General features: G+C 33.3%; 1 protein-coding gene and 1 long non-coding RNA gene across 11 annotated transcripts in view; one reads left to right on the forward strand and one right to left on the reverse strand.

The window, feature by feature from the left end:
• Rbp6 (RNA-binding protein 6) overlaps nucleotides 1–21,796 on the forward strand; it is a 285,917-nt gene that overhangs the window by 125,142 nt on the left and 138,979 nt on the right. Inside the window, exon 1 of one of the 10 annotated variants that reach the window (XM_081985303.1) lies at nucleotides 19,717–19,995. The exons of the other annotated variants lie outside the window; for them this stretch is intronic. The gene's annotated coding sequence lies outside the window, so the exon portion shown is untranslated. Of the gene's footprint in view, nucleotides 1–19,716; nucleotides 19,996–21,796 lie in introns of those variants that run through there. 10 annotated transcript variants of the gene reach the window in all.
• The window catches only part of LOC145732804 (uncharacterized), a 130,482-nt gene that overhangs the window by 23,165 nt on the left and 85,521 nt on the right, over nucleotides 1–21,796 (reverse strand). The gene's annotated exons all lie outside the window — the stretch shown is intronic.

A 21,796-nucleotide genomic window follows, 5' to 3' on the forward strand; every position in this document is an offset into this window, starting at 1 on the left:
TGGCAGAGGCCTCTATAAGTGTCTCAAACCTTCCCAGAGTTATTTTAAATTGTTAGAGGCCTTTAGGGCCATTTTGAAAGTTCCATAGACCTCTAAAGTTGTTTTAAATTGCCAGTGGCCTCTAGGATCATTTTGAAAGTTCCATAGACCTCTAAATACAATTGAGAACTTTCTAAAAAGTACCAAAGGCCTCTACAAGTGTTTTAAACCTTCCCAGAGTTGTTTTAATAAATTGCCAGACCCTCTACGACTGTCTTACTACGATTTTCCCAGAACTGTTTTAAGTTGACAGAAGCTTCTAGGACCATTTTGATAGGTGCATAGATCGCTAAATGCTATTGATGATTGATGAAGATTTTGGCGAAAATTTGCAGTAAAAATCAAAATAAAAGTCAATGTAATTTAAAAAAAAAACATCTCCAAAATATTTTTTTAAATTATCTAAATAAAAAATAAAAGTAAAACCTGTATCATTTTTAAAGGCTGAAAAGAATAACCAAATAGAAATCTATGTCCGATTCATTTTTTTTGCCATTTAGGGGATATTTGATGACTTTTTTTTATAATAAACCAGTGTAGGATTAATAAGTTGGGTTTAGCTAACTAAAGAGCCAACTTAGATTGATTTTCGGTACAGTTCCTGTCCTTTATCTTTCAGGGACTCATTTCTGAGGGTTTGCCTGGTTCTTGAGTGCCTATTTAGGGAGACGATTCTCCTGTACGGATTTAGGGAGGAAAAAAAGGAAAAAATTCGGTGTTAACTGGTGGATTAAAAAAATGAAATTATCATGTTATCTTGGCTTAAAACAAGTGCCGCATTGGCAAGAAAAAAAGTGAATAACGATGGCGTTTCCAGCCAACTGGGCGCGACCAGATGTTCGTTTTCGGTCGGAAGTCGCCAGAAGATCGCCCGTTATAATCGCCATAGTCGCAAATCGGGGAGGCGGCGACTGCGATTTACGTCGGCAATAATTATTATCTTTATCGTACTCGTTGCGTCAAAATAATTTACTGGCCAGGCCGATGATAGCGGTCTTTGAGTGCCGTTTCTACAGTTTAAATTGCGCCTGTTTTATGCGGGCGTTTTTTTACCAAATTTCAATGGTTAATGTGGGTTAAAATGTTTATAAATAAAGTTTCGGCACAGTGAAAATTTCCTCATTTTCATCAGGAAAACGGTATTAATTTTAGAAATCAAAAGTCTTTTTGTGCACGTCGCCATCGTAACAGACACATACCCGGCTCTAAAGAAAATGAGAAAACGTGCTCATAAGAATTGAAAGAATAATAAAGCATAAGAACGTCGCGAGATCTCTTTTGTTTCCAGCCGTGGCGGGTTTTTGAGTTCCGACTGAGGGGAGGTGCTCAAAAATGCACCCTCTTCAACATACGAGAAACAGTTGAAAGCTACTATTTCGCTAATAACACCCTCTTTTGATTGAAAGCTTAACATGCTGATTTCTCACAAACCGGGTACGAGGCAGATTTTTTAAAAAGTAGAGGGTGTCTGACAAAAGTTCTGCCAATTAGGGGGGATTAAAATCCGTTGCGTAAAAAGCAGAATGCACAGCCGTCTCAGATGTACGTAATATTATCCAGTCGTATGTAATAAGTTACATTTCGCTTAGCTAGGCTAAACTGTTTGGGATCTAATATACTGCAGAAGATTTAACTAAATTTATGCCACACTTATATACGTGGGATATGAAACAGCAGCGGAGCAGGATAATGATGTTTTTGCTGCGACATGTGTCATTATGTGTCGTTGAAGTGCTTGAGGCTTAAATTACGCCTGTCCTAGCATATTCTGAATGTCGTCGTTTTAGTGCAGAATTTGCACTTTTGTCTCTGACAAGGGATATTTCAACTCGGGTGAGTAGTTCTAATAAGTACAGCAAAAGGCAACCCTTCTCTCCAACAAAACATTTTAATAATATTAACATTTACTTCATAATAAAGTCCATGCCATGGCACATGACAGTTACGTCATCATATTATGTTTACGTTTATCGCTTTTAATAAAGATCTGATAAAAAAAAATCATTATGGAGGCTCACACTGTTACGTAACCGCCAACTACAGTTGCTTGCTCTATAATTCAGGATTGTGTGTCCAGATTAGAATAATCGACTCGCAGCGAGAATTGCGTATTCTCCTTCATTTATTTCTTTTTATATACCAAAAATCATACGAAATTAACGTGACGTAGCAGTCGAAAAAGTGCAGGAAATATGAAAATTTCTCAACATAAAACCCTAAACCAAAAACCACTCAAAATTTCCTTGAGAAATGAGAAAAAACCTTGCAAAATCATCCAGAAAGGTTCTAAACGTTTCACAAACATTTTTTCTGTCAAAAAGGTTTATAAGCATTTTCGAACTGCTTGCAGCTTGTAAATACTACCGAAAAGCTTCCAAAAATTGCCAGAGGCCTCTACAAGTGTCCTAAGCCTTTTAAGGATTTTTTAGAATAGTCAAAGGCTTCTAGAAATGATTTGGGAAAGCCAGAAACCATTAAATTCTACTAAAAACTTGCCAGAAGCCTCTGTGAGGGTTCAAATTCAGCATTTTTTTTTAAATTGTCAGAAGCTTGTTTTAGTTATTTTAGCAACGCTAGAGGCCTTAAATAACTACTGAAAACTTTCCAAAAATGCCAGAGGCTTCTACAAATATCTTAAGCTTTTTAAGGATTTTTTAGAATGGTCAAAGGCTTCTAGAAATAATTTGGAAATGCCAGAAACCATTAAATTCTACTAAAAACTTGCCAGAAGCTTCTAAGGGTTCAAAATCTTGAAATTTTTTTTAAAATTGTCAAAATTTTGTTTAAGTTATTTTAGCAATGCTAGAGGCCTCTAATTAATTACTACTTAAAACTTTTTAGAAAGAATTTTTTAAAACTGGCCAAATGTCTCTAGAATCATTTTTCCAATGCTAGAAATCTTCAAATTCTACTGAAAATTTCTCAAAAGTTGCCAAAGGGGTTTACAAGGGTCCTAAGCCTTTCAGGAATTTTTTAAAACTGGCCAAATGTCTCTAGAATCATTTTGGCAATGCTAGAAATCTTCAAATTCTACTGAAAATTTTTCAAAAGTTGCCAAAGGGGTTTACAAGGGTCCTAAGCCTTTCAGGAATTTTTTAAAACTGGCCAAATGTCTCTAGAATCATTTTTCCAATGCTAGAAATCTTCAAATTCTACTGAAAATTTCTCAAAAGTTGCTCAAGGTCTTTACAAGTGTCCTAAGCTTTCCAAGAATTTTTTAAAACTAGCCGAAAATCTCTAGAATCATTTTGGCAATGCTAGAAATCTTCAAATTCTACTGAAAATTTTTCAAAAGTTGCCAAAGGGGTTTACAAGGGTTATAAGCCTTTCAAGAATTTTTTAAAACTGGCCGTAAGTCTCTAGAATCGTTTTGACAATGCTAGAAATCTTCAAATTCTACTGAAAATTTCTCAAAAGTTGCCAAAGGCCTCTACAAGTGTCCTGAGCCTTCCGGAATGGTTTTCAAATGCACAAAAGAAACTTCTACAAGTGTTCTAAATCTTTCAAGACGTTTTTAAAGCTTTCAGAAGCTTCTACAGTTATTTCAGTAATGATCAAGGACTCTAAATATTACTACAAGATGTTTTTAAAACAGCCACAGGTATCTAGAATTATTTTGGACAAGCCAGAAACCTTAAAATTTTACTAAAAACTTTCCAAAAAATGCCAGAAGCCTCTACAAAGGTTCTTAGTTTTTCAAGAATACTTCGAATTTGTCAGAGGTCTCTATAGTAATTTTAGCAATGCCAGATGTCTCTAATTACTAGTGAAAACCTCCCAAAAATTGCTAGAGATCTACAAGCGTTCTAAGTTTTCCAATTTTTTTTTTAATGAACAGAGGTCTCTAGAATTTATTTGGAGAAGACCGGAGACCTTTAAATTCTACTGAAAACTTGTTCAAAAGTTGGTTTTAAGTCAATAATTTTTTTAAATTGTCAGAGGCCCAGAGAAAATTGGCAAAAGTATCTAAAATCTTTTTTAACAACCCACCTTTAAATTCTCCTAAAAATTTTTCAAAAGTTGTCAGAGGTCCTATATGCTATTGAAAATATCAGATAAAATTTCCAAAGCGCTCTTTAAGTGTCTAAAATCTTAATATATATATTTTTTTTAAATAGACAAAGGCTCTTAGATTTTTTTCTAAAAGTGTTTTAATCTTCTACAACTTTTTTGAAAAAGATACCAGCCTGCATACTCTACACAAAACGTCTCATAAATAGTCAGATACCTCAAAATTCCTGATTTTCCAACAGGACGAATAATAATTCTAGTGACAAAAGCGTCATTTGCTTTGGTTTAAACTTTATCTAAAACATTGAATATACATTACATTTGGCAGTAAGGCTTAAATCAGGCGTTTAGATCATAGTAATAAAACGCACGATTTCCACATTGGATCCATATAGAGTGAACTTAATGTGTGTAATTGAGCAATATCCAGTACTTGGCAATTAAGGGTTAACGGTCGCTTCCAACTTTATGGGTAATTATGCGACTTTATACCTATACATTGTCTGGATAAGCCTGTGTAATTACCTTCTCCAGTTTAACTTGGGGTTACGCTAAACGCTTAGTATACGAAGCGATAATAAAATTGAAACTTAGATTGATAATAATTAATAAACTAGGAGTAATCAATCATTAATTTACTCAAAGTACAATTCAGGCAAACTAGTCAGTGGAAATCTGCCAAAAAATAAAACCGAGCAAATGTGTACATTTTCCGGAAAAGAAAAATCGCATCGCATATCACCGTACTTTTGCTGGAAAATGACGTTTAGAACACGGAATCCGTTTCCTCGCACTTAAACAAATCCATTTCCTCATAAAAATCTATCATTCGCAGTTTTCAAAGACTGAAACGTCGTAACGTCTCCTGCGGGAGAATCTCTCTGGCCTGGCTCCTTTTATGCTCGCGTTGGATGTAAATATTTTACAGGACAGCTGATGGAAAATAGGAAATTTTTCAGGAAATCGTTGGGAAAATGATTGTGCAGAGTAGAGCCACTGTGTTTCGTTGAGTTTTCAGCTCTTAAATATTGAGACAATTTCAACGTAAGCAAATAGCTGACAGAAAGGTCGATAAGTCAGATCTAGAGACTAATGGCCCGAGGCAGGTACTTGTAGAAACTTCTCAGGCTCCTTCGGAGTAGCTAAAAGATTTTCCCGTTCTAGTCGTGTATAAACAAAAACAAGACAAAGTGCCTCTAAAAGTTTCCCTTAATGGGCAATATAATATAGAAAGTTGAGTCGATAATAGAGCTCTAAGAAGTTTTAAACTTTATATATTAAACTCGAGGTCTGTGCTCGGAGTTGAGCTGTATGTGAATGTTGATGGAACATTCGTTTGCCGAACAAACAATATCAATCCAGTATAGGATTAGCACCTTAAGTTTGTTTACTCTGCATGAAGTTTTTTTCCTTCTTCGCTAAAACAAGTGGGGGAATAGGTACTATTTAAAAAGATAAATGAGCCCATTCAGTTGATTCACTTATTCCCTAGGATCTTGGCCGGCATACAAAGTGTATAGGAAAAACGTCACCGCTCCTACCCTCCCCACCATATATTAGGGTAATTTGTGAGTTCTATGCTGAAACCGGGCTAAATATACAAATGAAACCGGCTCTGCGGGCTGACCCTGTTTCTTTTCGGGCCAAAGGAAAAAGGATTTGTGTGTAAACTTTCGAATTTTCTAGGGTGGGTTATGTGTCATGGGGGCGTTGATTAAAGGCGTTCTTTGTTAAAGTCACTTGTGCTGCAACTAAGCCCTGTTTTATGTATTACGCGCCAAGAGCCAAACATGCACACTAATAAATTCCGTTGGATTTAATTAGTTTAAAAGGAAGCGCTTGTTGGCTTTATTTAGCTTAAACTGGCCGATCTTCAGACTTTCATACAACGCGAGCAAACTTTTCAGTATTAGTTAGATTTATACTGGTGCAATTGTATTATTAACAATACCGTCTCAAAACGATTTGAAAAGTTTTAACAGTACACACAAGGTTTGCCCATTCTGTCATTCAAGTTTGTATGTATCTACTGATAATGTCAATAATATCACTTTTTGCACTTATAAGTTGTTTTCTTCAGTGAACAACTCAACAGTATACAATCCATTATTGTCCTTTTTTCCTTTTTGAATGATGGTTTTTACTGAATTCTGACACAAAAAGTGCCAAAAAAATAATTAAGTTTAGAATTTCCTGCTTCAATTGTTCTCTTTCCTTCTAACACTAATGCAAGACCTTCCTTGGCGAAAGGTAGATTGTTGAGATACTTTAGAGTACAGGGTGTCTCATTATAAACGACTTTTTTGTTTATGATTTTAGAAAAGAAAATAACTTACTTGAAAACAAAAACTAGTATTAGAGAGAGTAAATACTGTGTTACTTACTCCCGTCTTTACTCACAAAACAAAATTATTATACAAAAATAGTTAATAGCTAAACACTTTATTTGCTTTTTTTATTTTTTGACAAAAGTATTACAGATAAATCCAACAAACTTAAAATCGTCTAGACGTGCTCTATTCAACAGTTGAATAATATACAGGGTGTTCTTTTATATTATTATCTCTTCTTTCATATTGTACAGGGTGGTACAGTTTTAAGTGTCAATAATTCACCATTTGATAGCTAATCAAAAAATAAGTTGACTTGCATTATTTCATTTTTCTGAAAAACGTTTCCTAAGGAAGATACAGTCCTGCAAATTTCAATTTAAAAAATCGTTTTATAATTTAAAACTGAACATCCAAGACTTGTGAAAGTCCAAATTTGTACTGAATAGTCTAAAAACTTTTTTACTACTAGGAATGGTCTTATGATTCGCTTTTTCAGACTGCCATCCTGGTTGAGTGTCTGAAACTGGCATTCAAGAACTAAAAAAAAGTCCGGAAATCAAGACAAAGATTGTATTGTGCATGAAACTCATTTTTTACTACTAAAAATAATATAAAAGTTGACTTTTAATGCTAGAACTGACTTTACTAGGACTAAAGAGAGTCCAAAAGTATATTTTCAAGACTTTAATTGGTGTACAACTCAATTTTCTGGACTGGTCAACAAGTCTAGAAGTAAATTAAATTTTCGAACTATTTTATTTCTAAAAATTAGTTCTCAAGACGTATTATTGTAGCATTTGGTACCAACATTTTATTACTGAAGAAACTTGACTTTTGGAAATAGTCTTAAACTCGATTTTTCAATCTTAAAAAGCACTAAAAACAGTCTGAATTTCTTAGAGATGCTACAATTTATTGCACTTATGAGTGTAGAATTCAATTTAATAGTGAAGAAGCTTGAAATAACATTTTCAATTTCTGATGTCTGATTTCTGAGTCTTGAAACTCGATTTGAGGCACTGAAAACAGCCTTAAAACGCTAAAAACAGTCTAGTTTATTAAGAAATACCCGAATTTTTAGCACTAAGGTGTCTAGAAGTCGATTTAATAGTGACAAAGCTTCCAATGCCATTTTAAGTCTATGAAGAATGTAAAAATTGTTTTTTAAGTTTGCTATGTCAATAACTTGGTGAAGATAGTCTTGAAACTCGATTTTCCAAGCTGAAAGCAGTTTTGAAGCACTAAAAATAGTCCAGAATTCGAAGAAAATGAAAAGCAAAGTAAAAAGCACGAAAAGTTCGTCTTCAAGACAATTTTCATGAATCTAATGTCAATGTCCTGCATCTAAGACTATTTTCAAGACTAAAATATTGAAATTTGTCTTCAAATTATGAAAACTTACTTCAAATGCAAATTTTAAGCTTCTGATGTCACTTTTCATTAGTTCAGTCACATTTTGGGGTTCAAGTCAATTTTTAAGGTTTAAATGTATGAATTTGTAGTAACAAATTCTTGAAAAAAGTCTCTCGATTTGCATGAAAATTGTTTACAAACACAATTTTTAAGCTTCTAAAATTTTTATCTTTTCTAATTCAATTTTCAAAAGTCTTTTAGTTTGTCTGGAAACTATGAAAACTGGCTACAATAATATTTTTTAAACTTCTTAAGTGAATTTTCCATTTCCAAAACAATTTTTAAGTTGGGTTAGGTTAGTTTTGGGTCTTTAACGTGTAATAAAGTGCTTGTTCCAAATTTGATCAATATTGCTCCAACGGACTGATAGTTATGACAAAAAAAACGATTTAAAAAAAAAAACGAAGTTTCATTGGTTGAATGCTCACGTGACTATGACGTTTTCTCACTTGTGGCTATTTCTCTGATTACTAGTCACGTGACCAACTGTCACCATCTATCTCATTGGTTTCCTATGTATAATTTTGAAAATTCTAAGTATGTGCCAAGCATATTTTCAGATTAAAACACTCTTAGTTTACTAAATATTTAATTTTTTTCACTTTTTTCCCAAACGACAATTTGTTCTTATTTAACACCGGAAAGCAGAATAGAATCATTAATTTAGCGGTTTCGTTCCACCACTGTTACCAACCAAATTATCTTTACATAACATTACAAGCAATGTTAGTAAAACCTAAATGTTTGCCTATTAACTTCCATTTAGTGCCCCATCCACGATAATAATCGTAAACCGGAATGAAAAATTACCCCTCGTTTGCGAAGGTATAATACGATTGCCTTTGTGAAAGTGCCACATAAAATTGTTTAATGCTGAATTTAAAGTTTGGCCTATTTTGTTAGGCTTTAATGTACCCTAAACAGCAAACCACGCAATATTGTGCGTAAACAGAAAAGTGCTAATATTTGAAACCATTATTAGTTTTGGGCAATCCGAATAATTTAAACGAGCCAAATGGAAAAAGCAGTGCAATTACATAGGCCGAAAGCAGTAACATAAATAAGCTGCCATTTAGTTCAGGGTCAAGTGATTCGAAGCTGGAAATTTCATGCAGGACACGTTCGAGATTGAGGTTGTACTGGAAGAAAAAGGGCATTCCGCAAAAGGGTGTCAGACGAAATGGCCAACAGACCCTTGGAAATGAGTGAAACAGTATTAATTTAGGGACATTAGGAAATTGCTTCATGAATTTGGATGATTAATAGTTGGATTATGAGTTGCAAAAACAGAACTTTACACACTTGGTGGTAATACAGCTTTTGCGTATTTTACGCACTCATGAAATTACAATGCTTCTTACAGAACTAGTCACGTAATAAATTATAATTTATAAAATATTCACTAGATAAAAATGAATTTATTGACACCTTTTTTAAGGTGAAACCATTTTTTTTTTTGGGGCACTGACGACAGACACATTGCAGTCTATAAATTCACCCTCTATTCTTTTACCTAAACTGAATATCCGAAACCCACATTTCCTAAATATATTAACCTCCCCATAGGTGATTTCCATATGCCATAAACCCTTCTCGGTTGTAATAGCGGCTCTCGAGCAATTTCCTAAAAATTTCTATGCGCATATCTAACGACACAGAATTTATACAAAATTTCAATGAGAAAATTATTCAAAAGTCTTCAGAGAGTGCGAGTCATTCTTACATAGGATCTTAGGGTACGTAACTTTTTCGTGTGCTTAAAGCAAACACTAACCTAATAAACGTTACAGGGCGTTCTCCTTCCTGTTTGCCCATGTTGAGCACAATTTTATCAACGGAAACTTTTTTAATACATAAATACATACATTTTAAGGTGAGTTTGCATGACGGTATTGTAAAAATTTCCGAGCCAAAGTTAGATGTTCTTACGCTAGACTTTTTAAATTAAAAACATGTTAAAGCGGAAAAATGTTTTAAATTACAATGCAATTCACAAATGGGTTACTTCTAGCTGATTTTTCTGATGTCAGTATAATTTACATTTATTTGTGTAGAAGTGGAGTTCTTTATACATCTGTAATTAGGAAAGCTCCAAACATCTGGAGATCATCTTCTAACTTCATTAATGTACCCCTAAATCGATTGACCCAATTCGTATTAAAGACCTCCTACTGGGTTTGTGTGGATTTAGCATTAATTGTAATCAGTAGATTTATATTAATACTAATCTAGATTAGGTTGTAACATTTAGGAAGTCCTAGAAATTTCTGGTTTTAGTTGCCAAGAGAAATCATTTCTTCAGGAAATGTTTGTTGATCAAAAATCTTGATTGTTGAGCTATAAAGTGATAATTCATTAATTCTGAGTGTTTCTAAGTTGTTATTCGATAAGTACGTCAAGTATTCTCAAAATGTATACCGTTAAATGGACAAAAATCTTACTTATTAATAATCAGCAAAATTTACCTACTTAAAATTTAAAAAATAATAATAATAAAAGAAAGTAAGACATTGCAGCCACTGTTGACAGACATAGTTGACATTAGTAACATTGGTGTAACCACCTCTATCAGCAAAAGGTGAATCTTGGCTAACTTTAACGTTATTGTTTATATTATCTTATTACATAAAAACTCTATGGAATTTTAGTACATCTAAATGCTTTAAAAAAGTGTTAAATGTACATACATGCATGAGTTTTGAATAAGAAGAAATAAGAAAATTTGGAATGTGGTACTACCAATATAAAATTTGGTAACTAACCTAACCTAACCCAACCTTACCAGAATATTTTAGACATTTTGTCACAAGGGAAATAAGAAAAAAAACATTTTTCTTATTTTCCCATTGTTACGAAGCATTTCTGAGGTATTACAAGGCATTTTGAGGTATTTTTAAGGATTTATAAGGCATTTTAGAGTATTTTTAAACATTGTTTTTATATTTCAAAATGGTTTGTAATATTTTCATTAGAATTTTGAGCAAAATAAAGAAAATTTAGCGATATTTTAAGGAATACATTGCAATAGACAATAGAGTGTATCAATATAACAAAATTGACTGAAAAATAATTTACCAATTTTTCAACATTTAAACTACATTTTTAAGGTCACGTGACTGTTTTCGACAGGTGTCAACTGGCTTTTACAGTGTTGCAAGCTCAAAATTGTATTATTAAAGTAACGTGTATTTCACAATTTCAGCTTTTACAACTGTCTAAATTTAATTTAGAAACATTTTCAACGTATAAACTACATTTTAAAAGCAACGTGACAGTTTTTGACAGGTGTCAACTGACTTTTACAGTGTTGCAAGCTATAAAATTGCATAATCAATTTCAGCTTTTACAACACTCTAAGATAGTCTGAATTTAATTTACCAAATTTTGAAATTTTAAACCACATTTTAAAGGTCACGTGATTAACGTCAACTGGCCTTTACAGTGTTGCAAGAACATGCAGAATTGCATTTTCAACCTCACGTAACGTGCATTTTGCAATTTAGGTTTTTACCACTGTCTAAATTTAATTTGAAATTTTTCAAAGTTTAAAATGTGTTTTGAAGTTCACGTGACTGTTTTTGACAATGTCAACTGGCCTTTACAGTGTTGCAAGCTCAAAAATTGAATTATCCAGTCACGTGACGTAGGTCATCAAGGTTTATCATTATCTCAATGTCAGGGGACTTATAACTAAATTTAAGAATGCCACAAATGTGTAAGCATTTTAAAGTATCCTGAGGCAGTTTAAATAATTTAAAGGCATTTCGATGTTTTTTCAAGGCAATTTGAGGCATTTTGAGCAATAATGGAAGCAAGGTATTTTGCATGCAAAAAGTCATTTTGGTGTACAAAAAATTATCTGCGGTCTACCCATCGGGGTAAAATGACACAAAAACATTTTGATGCAACAGACAGGTACATCGTTTTGAATGTGACGTTTGTTTCTTTACTTCTCACATAAAAAGAGGTTTATGATGGTTTTGCAAAGAAAAAACGTCGGAATTAGAAACTGATATTTAAACAGCCTTGAAAGTTGTTGTAGAGAAGTGTCAATCGTTTTGATTTAGGTTAGGTTTAGGTTAAATGACATTTTATAAATGTCAATTTATTAACGTCATGATTACACAACTTCTCAACTCCCATTTAACCATATCTGTATCTCTAAGCGTTTTCAAGATCCCCATAGCACTTTTTAGGTATATTCTTATTGGAATATTTAAAACGTTACAATTATACACTTTGTCTAAGATATAAGGACGACCACTTATTCTGGACACAGTGTATAGTTTTCACTCTTTGAATATTCCAGTAATAATATGCCTGAAAAGTCCAAAATGATACCGATGCTGTTTGAAACAGTAAAAATAATGGAGAAATTAGTACATTCTATGAAAAGTTTATTAAAAAACAAAAGTTACGAAAAATTGGTTAATATACTTTTTCTAATTTTGGCATATAAAGTGACACTTTTCAAAACTGATTAGAGTGACAAAACGTTTTACTTTATGTAACAAGTTACATAAAGTATCACTTTATGTTACTAGTTATGAAAAGTTCATTTCATCACTCCCTGTTTTTATGCATTTCCGTAGAAACATATGGGCGACATCCATCATAACATGTCGTTGTCACTGTTTATACAAGGTGTTATGAAAGTGAATATTTGTGTTAAATCACTTTAAAAGAGGGTTTTTACCGCTTTTTGGTCAAAATTAGAAAAAATTATGTATGCAACACGTTTCGAAAATGTCTTATTGTGTAACTCATTCAAATTGTAGGACCTCGCTGCGCTCGCCCTACAAACATTCATTCGTTACACAAAATCGATCTTTTCGTAACTGGTTACATAAATAGCTATTTATGCATTACTTATTCTAACCTTTAACACACTTTTATTAGGTAGTAAAGTATTTAATTTTGGCAGTCATAACATGTCTAAATTATAAATAAATAACAAATTTAATAAGCATTTTAGATTTGTAACAAAATATGCCTTAACTTGAACTAAATGGACAAAATGTTCTAAGAATATATTTCTATGTATCGAAAGCAACTCCCAGGCATATTCATTATTTGGTCAGTCACCCTGTATCATTGAAAACAACTTTATTGAAAAATTACAAAAATTAGTACACTTGAAAAGCACTATTTCTATTTCTATAACTGGCCTACCCAAACGTTATTTTCTCTAGTAAAAGGTTTAGTTGTTGGATGTATCAGGTTGGCACGTAGAATCTTTATGCTGATAGATAATAATCCGGTCCCAGTTTCTCTAACGAACCATATGGATATTCTAAATAAGAATTTACTAATCCACTGGCGTTTAAACAGATTAAGGTGTATAATAGGTTACGCTTTCGGTGTAATTAGTACGGCATTGTTTTAATGTGTGCCTTTTGTTAGGGCGGGTATACGTTAATTTGGTTTAGGTCCAGTCATATTGAATGATTCATCGTACTTGTGCTCGTAATTAGGTCGTTTTGCTCTTGATTTTCGACCTCAACCTCGTATGTTCCGGAAATACTCGTGCAGTACATTAGTGCGATTGTGTTTGCTTGTAAACGCTGCCCACCTATAGCAATTTCCATCTGCCATCAGCGACAAAGACAATTTGTAATTTATTATTTTTAGACTGACACAAGAAAAATTGTCGTTGGAAAAGTAAACACACTTAGAAACAAGATAAGACGTTCCTTGTAAAACGGTCCCATTCAAAATTGTCCTTTCTGCATCAAAAAAAGCGAATCGATCAGCTCAAGACCATCAATCTCTCGATATTTACGAAACACCAGTTATCAGTTCCAAACATGTTTTTAACCATCGCACTGTTCTGCGGGATAGTAAAACGTTTTTGCCCTCAAGGGACAGAAATTTACTAGCCTCCCTAAGACTGGATTTCAGTTCCAGGCTTGTCGCCTTTACAACTGAGATTTATTTTAAATGATCGTTATCTCTGTTATAAATTTCTGTTTGTTTCAGGTAAGCACAATAGAAGACCCTAGTCCCGAAATAACTGAATCGGTTACGCAAACGGTGCCACAACGGCCCACATATTGGGTACCGGTAATACCTGTAATGTGGGTAAGAAGGCCAAACTTAGAATCTCCGCACTATTCGTACTAAAGAACGATTTTCCTGCCTCGTTTATAATTCAGCTGCACCTGTCATTGCATGCAGTATCTACTATTAAGTTTTCTCTTATGTTACTGTCACATAAAACTACATTTTGTAATTTTATTTTTTCTATACCGCATTGTTTGTTTTTATGTAATGCATTTGATCATTTTCTCATGTTATTTAACCTATTGTATTTTGAGAGCTTTATGTATGTCATAGCAATTATTTTACCAAAATAAATTTTTTGTTTAAAATTTTGCTATTTTTTCCAAAAACTCCCTTTTGTGATTGGCCTAAACTCAAAATTTTTCATTTTGGATGTTCATTTAATAGTCAAAAGTCCTCAATTACCAACTACTCTAAAATGTATGTATTACGCAAATAATAATTTTAAAAAGTAGTTCAACTGCTAGAATTAATTAAACTACTTACGAATCAATTAATAGCTTGAAAATTAGTTAAATAAAGTAGATACAAAGTAATTAATTATTGATTTTTGAAGAAAAACTTGGCATAGACAAATATATTCATTCTCAACTACCATCATTAAAGATAAATATGGTAAACGTAAACTGTGTTATATATTCTTCTTACATACGTAGATATTTACCAAAAATATATAGATAGTGTGATGTTTTTAAAGAGATTTGACCACTCAAATTAACAGTCTTGAGCTCCTTTTTCCAGTGGGGGAAAATTCTATCTGAAAAATTGCGACCAAAAACAGTCAACTTTTCATGCACATCCTGTAAACTGGAAGCAAAAACTGCCCTGCAAGTTTACGGTCCTGAATTAAGGAGTTCCTTAGGAACATAATTGGTATTTTGCAAAATTTGTTGTAACTCTTACCGTTTCTGAGTTATTCAGCAAAAACTGATTTGATGTAACAAATTTTCAAATCAGTTGAAATTGTGGTTGAAAATTTGAGCACCCTTGTACTCGGTTATTTTTGTGAGTTCAAGAAGGTTGAACCACTCAAATTAATCGTCTTGAGCTCCTCTTTCTAGTGGTGTTGAGCAAAAAAATCTATCTGAAAAATTGCGTACAAGGTGACCAAAAACAGTCAATCACTATACTTTTCATGCACACTCTGTATACTGGAAGCAAAAACGGTCCTACAAATTTACGGTGTTGAATTAAGGAGTTGATTAGGAACATTTTTAGTCTCTCGCAATGTTTTTGTAACTTTCACCGTTTTCTAGTTATTTAGGAAAAACTGGACAAATCAGTTGAAGTTGTGGTTTGAAATTTGAACACCCTGTACTCGGTTATTTTTGGAAGTTCAGGGTGTTTCAACCAATTGAAAGAACCGTTTTGAGCTTTACTTTCCAGTGGTGTGCAGTAAACAATTATTTCTTAAAATATGCGTGCCGGGTGATAAAAATACTAAACCAGCATAATTGTCTTGCACACCCTGTATACAGGAAGCAAAAACCGTGACCGAAAACCGCAAACTTACGGTGTCTCATGCAATTTTTTTGAAATTTTCACCGTTTGCAAGTTATTTAGGAAAAACTGGTTTGGTTCAACAAATATTTAAATCAGTTGAAATTGTGGTTAGAAATTTGAACTCGGTATAAAGAACAGTCAGGGACAAAATCGCCTGTAAAACCCACTTGGAGTAAGAAAATTATTGTTTTAAGCACATTTTTGGAATCCTCATTAAATTTCCTATCCACTAACATAAAAAAACACTACAAAATTTGGTACAGTCAGTGAGAAAAGCGGCGTCAAAATTTGAACTGCCAGAAACACAGTTTGAAAGAACAGTCAGAGACAAAATCGCCTTTTAAACCTACTTGGAGTAAGAAAATTATTGTTTTAAGCACATTTTTGGAATCTTTATTAAATTTCCCATCCAATAACATGAAAAAACACTACAAAATTTGGCATAGTCAGTGAGAAATGGGGTGTCAAAGTTTGAACTGTCAGAAACACAGTTTGAAAGAACAGTCAGGGACAAAATCGCCTGTAAAACCCACTTGGAGTAATAAAATTATTGTTTTAAGCACATTTTTGGAATCTTTATTAAATTTCTCATCCAAAAACATGACAAAACACTACAAAATTTGGTACAGTCAGTGAGAAAAGCGGTGTCAAAATTTGAACTGCCAGAAACACAGTTTGAAAGAACAGTCAGGGACAAAATCGCCTGTAAAACCCACTTGGAGTAATAAAATCCCATTAGAAAAAATTATCATTCTTTTTTTAATCAATATTAACATAAATTGGATGAGTACGAAAGCTATATCTAAACTTTTGCCTTTAAATATAAAACGTGTTTTGTTAAGAAAACTCTTACAATGCCTTTTACATAACAAACATGATTTTTCGTCAAAGTTTCGTCTAAATTATCGAATCAATGCTTCTTTTCAAGCGTGAAATATATGAAAAAATACCGTGAACAGCTCGAACGAGGGGAAAATATCAAAGCCCGGCATTTATCCCTGGAGAGTTTTATAGAAATTTTAAGGGTGATGGCGAATTCAAAATTTTCTTGAGCGAAAAGTGGTCCCTCTTCTTATCGTTCCTGACGGGTTTTTTTGTTTCCAGAGCGCCGCTTTAAAAAAGCCTTTAAAAAAGGTTATTTTTAATTATTAATTTGGGGAGAAACCGAAATGAAAAATGTTAATTTATCTTTCTGCGGGGTTTCCTGCACAAATGGAGATTACGAATTAAATTTTAATCTTCGCCGAAAGTTTTCTACGGAAACGTTCCAATTGAAAATATCACTGTGATAGACTGTGTTGTGTTAGAACTTATTTATTTACCAAAAAAACGTCAATACCTTAATCTCTACCTAATCAAGGAAGTTCTGTTCATTCCGAACAAAAACTAATCAAATTTCTCTTTCAGTCACTCACACGTATCCCATAAAGAAAGCAAGATTGCTAGAATCCCAAGACAACTATTACGAAAGCTAAGAAAACCGAACGACTGAGGTCATTTCCCGAAGGAGAACGATTATAATTATGAAAATAATATCTCGTTTCTATCTATTATTAAAGATAAATTAGAGGTAGGACGATAATCGGGATTCTCCAGTTTTCTTTGAAGGCAAAGAAAGCGCGAAAATGCCCTTAATAAAATTGGATCGACGAGCTGGATTATTTTTAAATTAGGGCAATTTATCGTTTCTTTATTAAATTTTCCAGGTTTCGTTTTTGCACGGAGGATCTGTTTTAAGGGCCACTTAAAGGTTGTGTGTTATGTTCGATTGAATTGCGATGATTACTCAGAAAATTTCTTGCTGATTCTTGTAATAATTAGATTTCTGCTTTGAAATTCAGACAAGAAAGACATCTTGTTTCAAAGACAGAAAACTATAAAAACAACAAACAAACTGCAGTTTTTACGACTTATAGTTAAAATTATTTACAATACAACATGCTGTCTCTTTAATGTCTGTACAATCTTATATTTATATGATTGGATTCAGTGAAAAAATCTAATACTAGACACTTCTTTTAGATCTTTACAAAATATTATCACATACAAGGTGGGGTAACAGTGTGATCAAAATCCCTTATCGTCGTTCATCTTCCAAACTGACGTATTTTATAAAAATGCGAATTTGTGATTTTTAGAGCAACTACGTAGACTTTCATTTCATAAAACATTTTGTCGTGTATCAAAAAAAGTTCTCACAAACAGACAGATAAATCAATCATCAATTTTTTTTAAGTTCACAATCTTAACGCTTTACAGTGGGCCAGTGGGAAATTTTAAGCTTGAGAAAAAGTTCAAAATGCTTCTAAAGTAGTAGAAAACTTTCGAAAACAGTCTAGAAGCTTCCAAAAGCTTTTAGAAGAGTCTCAAAGCTTCCAAATCCTATTCAACTAGTCTAGGAGCTTTCATAGGATTTTAGAAAATAGTATAAAAGACTTCGTATGATTCTAGAGCAGTATAAAAGCTTTCAACAGCTTTTAGAACCGTCTAAGATTTCCAAATGCCTCTAAAGCAGTTTAAACTGCCCGAAAACCCTCTAAATGGTCCTGCTAAAATAGTATAAAAAGATTTCAGAAGCTTCCAAATGCTCCTGAAGCACCACGCTTCCAAAAGCTTTTGGAACACTTTCAAATGCTCTTCATCTAGTCCAGAGGCTCTTAAATTATTTCAAAACAGTTTCAAATCTTTCTAAAGCAGTCCAGAACCTTCAATATGCTCTTTAAACTGTCCAAAACATTTCAAGTAATCCTGAAGTAGTCTAAAATGATATCAGAAGCTTCTAAAACACTGTAGAAGCTCCAAAAGCTTCGAACAGTGTTTAGAAGCAGCTTATAAGCTTCCAAAAGTCTTTGGAACAGTTTGAAAGTTTCCAAATGCTCTTCAGCTAGTTCAGAGGCTCTCAAAAGAATTCAAAACAGTCTAAAAACTTTCAACAATTATTTCTAGAGCCATCTAAGTTTCCATATGCCTCTAAAGCTGTCCAAAATCTTCAATATGCTCTTTAAACTGTCCAAAACATTCCAAGTAATCCTGAAGTAGTCTAAAATGATATCAGAAGCTTTTAAAACACTGTAGAAGCTCCAAAAGCTTCAAACAGTGTTTAGAAGCAGCTTATAAGCTTCCAAAAATTTTTGGAACAGTCTGAAAGTTTCCAAATGCTCTTCAGCTAGTTCAGAGGCTCTCAAATGATTTTAAAACAGTCTAAAAGCTTCCAACAATTATTTCTAGAGCCATCTAAGTTTTCATATGCCTCTAAAGCAGTCCAAAATCTTCAATATGCTCTTAAAACTGTCCAAAAACATTCAAAGTGCTCCTGAAGTGTAAAAAGATTTCAAAAGCTTCCAAAACAGTGTTTAGAAGCTTCCATAAGCTTTTGGAAAAGCCTAAATACTTCCACATGTTCTTCAAAACAGTCTAAAAGCTTATGTATGATTATATAGCAGTTTAGAGGTTTTAACAGTTTCTAGAACCGTCTTAGATGTCTAAATGCTTCTAAAACAGTCCAGAACCTGCAATATCCTCTTTAAGCTGTCCAAAAATAGTGAAGCAGTCTAAAAATACTTCAAGAACTTCAAAAACACTATTGAAACCTCAAAAGATTTCAAAATAATGTCTAGAAGCTTTTGGAACAGTCTATGTGCTTTCAAATGCTTTGGAACTAATCTAGAAGATTTCAAAACATCAGTTTAAAAGTTTCCGTATGATTCTAGAACAGTTTAAAGGCTTCAAACAATTATTTCTAGAACCATCTTAAAATTTCCAAATGCCTCTAAGGAAGTTTCAGAACAGAAACTCTAAATCTTCTCTAAATCTCTAAATGTTCTTCAACTAGTCTAGAAGCTTTTAAAATAGTCTAAAAGCTTCCGTATGATTCTAGAGCAGTTTAAAAGCTTTCCACAGTTTCTAGAACCCTCTAACCGTCAAGTTGATATTTGGTAAAGGTGCCTATTACCATTTTCCCTTTAACAGGAAAACATAGATTAGTTAAAACTTTGGGTAATATAAAAGCAAGTTTTTAGTACTTTAACCCATTTTCATATCTGACGGTAAGGTAGAAAACTTTGTTAAAATCAAGCAAGACGCGCACATTCTTATTCATTCGGTGTATTAAATTTTCCACTTCGATTGGATCGAAAGGAAAAGTTGGTAGTAATGGAAATCCAGTTTCCTGACCGGGATTGGGAAACCTGACCCGAAAATTCGGGTGCATCTTGAAAAGAAAAGTGCGTAGAATGCGTGGAATAGCTTCGGACCGCCGATCCTGCAGGGGAAGCGTCGCGGCGCCATCGTCGGCAGCGACGGCGGCGTCGTCATGGTGACGCGCGCAGGACGTCGGCCGGCGGCGCGCGTCCTCACCACAGTGCCGAAACCGCCACCGAAGAACGCGCAACGTTGCCGCCAACGTTAGTCAGTCGTACGCTGTTGTCACACGATCATTCCGTGTGCCATTCGTCACGTGGTTAAACGTCTAGTGTCGGGGTAGCTGACTAAATCTAGTGACGGTAGCTAAGTTAGTAGCTGATTAGCTTTTTTGCGCGAATCGTAATCCGGAAGGCGGCGAGCTTTCCAGTTTTATTACAAAAAAGTTTTGGCTCTTGTTATCAAGACGGCGACTAAAATTTCAGACGGAAATGTAAGTTATTTTTCACTCTAAATTTTACTAAAATAAAAAGTTTAAAAATAAGTCGCTTAAGAAACTTCAGTATTTAATTTACTTCATTCTATTATCTCACACCTCTCAAGTGTGATAATGCGGCTTTTTTAACACATATTGAAGTAAAATAAAAACAGAGCTCTGTGAAACCATTTTTCTTCAGCTCTTCTGCTTCTCTGTCCTCTTTAAATTTAAAATTAAAAAATAAAATCTTAAAAAACTAAAATAATATAAATGTCATTTACTACAATTACTAAGTTACTAACTTGGGTATTTATTATAGTTTACTCATAACTTCTCCAACAGACTGTTTTCACTCTGTTAATATCCCCAACACGTATGATCAATTGTCGACTTTAACTTCCACTGGTATTTGCTCTCTACATTAAATTTAAAAGTTTACACGACGATCTGTATTGTTTGTTCTAGAACTAATTGTACGTTGAATAAGAAAATATAGAAGAATCTATAAATGTTTCAATACGAAAAATTGTTTTGACACCCCAAATTCTGGCTTATAAATTGGAAAATCGTGTTTTGACAAATAAGCGACATTAAACTGGACGAAAATGCCCAATCCGTATTCATTTTCATGCCGAATGATTTATGGGGTGACTTTATAAACGAAGTAGGTAATGTAGAACTGTAAATTAAACGACGAAAAATAATGACAAGGGGTAGTGTTAGAGCCTGATTGATATGCATTTTTTTGGCTAAAAACTGTTTCACATATTGCATAATTCGGTAATTATTTTATGTACTGCCACTCACTCAAAACGAGTATATTTCCTAAATTAATTGTGATTTAATTGGTGAATTTCTGTTAAAAATACTTTGATGTATTTTTCCGAATGGGTGACCAGAAAAAAGATGTAATTAAGTGGCTCTTTAGGGTACCAGACCTTATTTTTTGTCACGTTATTTATAAAGTGACCCAAAAAAATGTTTATAAATTAAAAGAATTTATAACTAATTTCTAATGTGCCCACTAATTCTTATTAACTCCCAATAACACCCCAAGTTTTCTTATATAATTTATCATATTAATGTCAAATACCTATCTGTATCTGTTTCTGAGATCTTTACCATTTTATGTTAAATTGGGTATTTTCAGCCTTCAAAACAATTTTAATTTACGCATATTAGGAAGCGTTTTTTTTTTTGGTTTGGTTGTGTTTTGTCGTTTTAAACAAGAACTGTTCTAAAAGTGGGTGTAGAAACACGTTAAAATATATGATACAGGATGGTCAAAAAATCAGCTCTGAAAAAATGAACAATGAAAATTGAACAGTCCTTATTCTGATAATTTTGTCTGAAAAAACTTATTTACAAAAATCATTCCTTAAATTTATACATTGAATCACCCTGTAACTATCAAAATAACCGAGTTATTGAAGGTAGTTTATAATTCAGGCAAAACTGTCTTATTGTCAAACAACTTTCTGTAAATAACTCCTTTATTTACAACCCCTTGTATAGAAATTTGACCCTTACGAAAATGGTAATTTGCAAAAACAGTTTTTTTTTAAATTTCCAAGCGTTACGTAGGTCACGTGACCGTGTTTTTCCTAATTTTCCAGGGTCAGATTAGCTCTGAAATAGCCAAAAACTGTTTCTGATGCACCCTCTCACTAAACCGTAAATAACACGCGTACTTGTAACACTTTGTATATACTTTTATATGTCAATGGAGAGCCAATGAAATTAAGTTTCCATAGATGTATAAAAGTCGATGATTAGTGGTATCATTTGGATTCTAGAGGGCGTCAAAATTGCCCAA

Source organism: Ips typographus, linkage group LG8 (genome assembly GCF_016097725.1).
Source record: "Ips typographus isolate SLU linkage group LG8, UJ_Ityp_2.0, whole genome shotgun sequence".
Classification (NCBI taxonomy): domain Eukaryota; kingdom Metazoa; phylum Arthropoda; class Insecta; order Coleoptera; family Curculionidae; genus Ips; species Ips typographus.